Here is a 5,796-nt window from a genome sequence, read left to right as displayed (position 1 = left end):
CCACTTAGATGCTATGAATCATGGAGAGACTATTAAAGAAGGAAATACGACATCCAGTTAAGACAAAGCAAAAGCTATGATTTTCTTACATCATCATCTCCACGAGGGATTGAAAATGTAGTATCTTACAATAAAAGATCCTCGTATGTGGTGGAAAATTTTGAAAGAGAGGTATGATCATCACAAAACAATTATTTTTCCTAAAGCTCATTATGAGTTGATGCACTTGAGGCTACAAGATTTCAAATCAGTAAGTGATTACAACTCCGCATTATTCAAAATCAGTTTGAAAATGTTGTGATGGAGAGAGAAAATTACTGATGCGGATATGTTAGAGAATACACTTTCTACATTTCATGTCTCGGATATGCTCTTGCAGCAGCAATATCGAGAGAAAGGTTTTAAACAATATTCTGGACTAATTTCATATCTTCTCATGGCCAACTAGAATAACGAGTTATAATGACAAATAATGAATTTCAACCAACTGGGATGACACCATTCCCTGAAGTGAATGCTGTAAATTTTAATAATAAACGTGGTTGAGGTTGTAATCGTGGCAGATGAAGAAATAATTATTATTTTCATTGTGGTCGTTCTAATCATTCAAATGTCAAAAAAAATCACACAAAATGATGATCACAAAGGAAAAACTCCACAAGATAAGAGTTCAAAAAGTGTTGAAAACAAATGCTTTTGATGTGAAATGACCGGGCATTGGTCACGTACCAGTCGTACGTTAACATATTTAGTTGATAGAGATCAAGCATCTCTGAAGACAAAAGAGAAAAATATTGAAGCAAATTTTGCATACCAGGACAACGACATATTTGACTCATCCCATATGACAAATTTGGATGTGGCGGACTTCTATGAATCTCTTGAAGAGAAAATCGACAGGATTAATGGAACATTAAGTGTTTCCTTTTGACTTTGAAAATATCTAGATTTCATGTTATTTTTTTTTATTCATCTCCATGTTTTTTTCCTCTTAGTAGATGTTAAACTTTATATATTCCAAATGTTGTTTTCTTATAGTAATTATTTTCTTTTAATGAAGAAACCTGGATAATTTTCATATGTTGGATGACTAAAAAATGAGTAAATAAGATCTATGTCTGGTAGACAGTGCAACTACACATACAATACTTACAAGTAGAAATTTTTTTTTCAACCTGACAATACTAGAAGCAAAAATCAATACAATATCAGGTTCTGCAAGCCTAATTGAAGGATTTTGAATAGCAAATATTATTTTTCCTAAAAGAACAAAATTTGCATTTAACAATGCATTGTTCTCTAGTCAATTAGAGAGAAATCTACTTAGTTATAAAGATATACATTGTAATGATTATCATATTGAGACTGATAGAAAGAATAATATGGAGTATCTTTATATCATATCTACTATCTCATATGAAAAACGTATACTGGAAGAGTTGCCTGCTTTATCTTCTGAATTATATTATACTCATATACGAGTAATTGAAACATATGCAACAATGAATCTGAACTTTATGAATCCAGATATATTTACAATTTGGCATGATAGATTAGGTCATCCATGGTCTATAATGATGAGAATAATTATTGAGAATTCAAATGAACATCCATTGAAGAGCTAGAAGATTCTTCAATCTAATGAATTATCATTAGACCATCACCAGTTAAAATAGGAACTGAATCACTTGCATTTTTTCAATGAATCCATGGTGATTTATGTGGATCTATTAACCCACCAAGTGGTCCATTTAGATATTTTATGGTATTAATATACACATCCATCGGATGGTTAGATGTATGCTTATTATCAAGTTGAAATTTTACATTTGCAAGATTACTTGCTCAAATAATTAAGTTAAGAGCATAATTTATTGATTATACAATCATTCATCTTGATAATTTTGGTGAAATTACATCCCAAGCTTTTGATAATTATTGTATGTCAATTGGGATAAATGTTAAACATCATGTTGCTCATATTCATACACAAAATGATTTAGCAGAATCATTCATAAAACGTTTGTAGTTAATTGCTAGACCATTGTTTATGAGACCTAAGCTTCCTACATCTGTATAGGGACATATTATTTTGCATGCAACGTCACTTATACGTATTAGACCAGTATCTGATCATAAGTACTCGCCATTACAATTAGCTTATGGCCATGAGCTAAATATTTTCCATCTAAGAATTTTTGGATGGGTCGTATATGTTCCAATTGCTCTACCACAACATACTAAGATGGGTCCTCAAAGGAGGTTAGGAATAGATATTGGATATGATTCCACATCAATTATCAAATATCTTGAATCCCTAAATGGTGATGTATTTACTGCAAGATTTGCTGATTTTCATTTTAATGAGGAAAAATTTTCAACATTAGGAGAAAGAAATTACAGGAAATGCATAGTTATTGTCTCATTAGATCCCTATACAGATCAATGTGAACTTGAAGTTCAAAAAATAATTCATTTGCAAAATATAACAAATAAATTATCTGATGAATTTATAGATGCAAAGATAGTAACTAAGTCACATATGCCAGCTGCAAATGTTCCATCGAAAATTGATATCCCAACACAAGAAGTTGTCACTAATGAGTCTGGAACATACAAGAAGTGTGGTAGACCAGTGGATTCCAAAGATAAAAATCCTCGAAAATGAAAACTAATTAATAGTAAAAAAGACTTGGTCGATGATGTAAATACCCATGAAGAAATTCTTGACATGACTAGTGAGGAAAGTGAAATAACTAAAGAAAATAATGAGATTTCAATAAACTATGTCATGACAGGAAAAAGATGGAACCGAACTCATGTAGTTATTTCCAAAATTTTTTCATATAATGTTGCTCTTGATATTATATTTGAAAATGAGGATCTTGAACCGAAATTTGTTGAAGAATGTCAACATAGAAAAGTTTGGCTTCAGTGGAAAGAAGCAATCGAGACACAATTAAACTCACTTTTAAAATGTCAGATTTTTTTATCAACAGTCCAAACACCAGAAGGTGTCAAACCTATGGGATACAAATGGGTATTTGTGAGAAAAAGAAATGAAAATAATGAGGTCACACGATATAAAAGCAAGACTAGTTGCACAAGGTTTTTCACAAAAACCTGGTATTGATTATGAGGAGAAATATTCTTCGATGGTGGATGCAATTACACTAAGATATTTAATTGGTCTGATTGTGTATGAAAATCTGGACATGTTTCTTTTGAATGTAGTTACAACATATTTATATGGATCTCTTGATAATGATATTTATATGAGAATCCCAGAAGAATTTAAGGTACCTGAAATATATAAATCAAATCCTCGGGAATTGTATTCAATAAAGTTACATAGGTCATTATATGGATTGAAACAATCAAGACGAATGTGGTACAATTTTCTGAGTGGATATTTGTTGAAAGAAAGATATCAAAAGAATCCAATATGTCTATGTGTTTTATAAAGGAATCACAGTCATGATTTGTTATTATAACTATATATGTTGATGATTTAAATATAATTAGAACTCTTGAAGAGCTTTCAAAGGCAATAGAATATCTTAAAAAAGAATTTGAGATGAAAGATCTCGGAAAAAAAAAAATTTAGTAGATGTGATATTTGTTCATCAGTCAACTTATACAGGAAAAAATTTAAAAATATTCTATATGGACAAAACACATCCATTGAACATTCCAATTGATGTTCGTTAATTGTGAAGAAAAATATATTTCGACCTCGAGATGATAATGAAGAACTTCTTGGATCTAAAGTACCATATCTTAGTGCAATTGGTGCACTTATGTATCTTGCTAATAATACAAGACCAAATATTACATTTTCAGTAAATTTATTAACAAGATATAGTTTTCTCCATTAAAAAGACATTGGAACGAAATTAAGCATATACTCCGTTATCTCTAAAGAACGTTCAACATGAATTTGTTTTATTCAAATAAATTAAATTTTAATCTAGTTGGTTATGTAGATTCTAGATATTTATCTTATTCACACAAAGCTAGATCTCAAACAGATTATCTGCTCACACGTGAAGGAACTGCTATATCATGGTGATTGGTGAAACATACCATAACAACCACTTCCTTAAATCATGTTGAAATTCTTGCAATTCATGAGGCTAATTGAGAATGTGCGTGGCTAAGATCAATGATTCAACACATTCGTGGAACATGTGGTTTGTCTTCTAGTAAAAGTCTTCCGACGATATTATATGAAGACAACATAGCATGCATACCCCAAATCAAAGGAGAATATATTAAAGGAGATAGAACAAAACATATTTCACTTAAACTTTTATACACTCATGATCTTGAAGAAAATGACGATATCACTATACAATAAATTTGTTCAAAAAATAATATGGTAGACTTATTTACAAAGGCATTACCTACCGCAATTGTTGAAAAATTGGTGTACAACATTGGAATGCAGCGACTTAGAGATCTCAAGTGATGTTTCCATGAGAGAGAGTAAATATACTTTTTAACAGTATCAGATTATATGGAATATGTACTCTTTTTCCTTCACTAGGATTTTTTTCCCAGTGGGTTTTTTCCTAGTAAGGTTTTAACGAGACATATTTCATATACAATGACCATCTAAGAGGAAGTATCATAAATATGTTAAATTAGGTGTAATGTAGATGCCCATTATTAGTGTTCATTGGTCATGTGTCACTTATCCATTATCTCATGGGTTGTCCATATGTCTCAAGATTACACATTATTAGTGTCCATGTAATCCACCTTCTACTTGCCAAATTATCTATAAATAGTGGCATTTGGTGGATTTTGAAAGTAACATATTTGTAATCAATCCAAAAAAATGGAGAAAATTGAGAAATCCATTTTTTGTTATTTATTTATTTTATTATATATTATTATTATATTATATTTTCTCCATATTTGTGTTTCGTTGTGTTATTGTGCTCTCAAATTCACAACAGTCTCATCTCTATTTAAAAATAAAAGTAAAAACTTTATGATATTTTGTTCAACCCATGATTTGAGCTCGGGTGGAGTGGGACCGCACAACATTTGAAAATTGTGCTAAGGGGCTATTTGGATTGAGGTTTTTTTAATGCCCAAGATTAAGGATGCCTGAGAGTTATATGTCTGGGAATAAAAATGTTGGGAATTAAGGATGACTATGTTTGGTACATGGAAAAACAATGCTTGAAAGTAGTATGTTTGGGAATTAAAGATAACCATGTTTGGTTGTATTTTCTAAATGTATTGAACTCTTTATTCAATATAAATGGTGAAGGATGTGTAATATCATTGACATTGTCAAAGAAACAAATTAATAAACACGTCGTGTGCACTACCAAACTGCAAGAAAAACAAGGATGATTGTAGAATACAATTTGCAAATTTTTGTAGAAGAATAAGAAGTGAGTAATAAGCAATAATCCAAAACCTCGTAACTAGCCCGAAAGGAATTCCAATTCTAAATTTGATAATCCCCAAATAAAGGGCCGAAAAATCTCATCTCCCCCACCACTCTAAATCCTTCCATACATGAAACTTCAAATAGAGACCTCTAGGAAGGTTGATGGACATAAGCTTGGTAGGTGGTGCTTTTGGAGATTTGACGGACAGGAAACAAGGAAAATTCAGCAGAGACCAAGGAGATATATGGATGATCAAAGCCTCGGTTGAAAAACATGTACAATAAATCAAAGGTCATAGGGTAACACACAACCATCTGAAAAGTCCCAATCTGCCCCATGGCTGAATTCTTTTTTGTGGTTATTCTGCTATTGTTGTTAGAAAGGA

Source organism: Benincasa hispida, chromosome 12, assembly GCF_009727055.1.
Source record: "Benincasa hispida cultivar B227 chromosome 12, ASM972705v1, whole genome shotgun sequence".
Classification (NCBI taxonomy): Eukaryota; Viridiplantae; Streptophyta; class Magnoliopsida; order Cucurbitales; family Cucurbitaceae; genus Benincasa; species Benincasa hispida.
Note: the sequence above shows the minus strand (reverse complement) of the source record.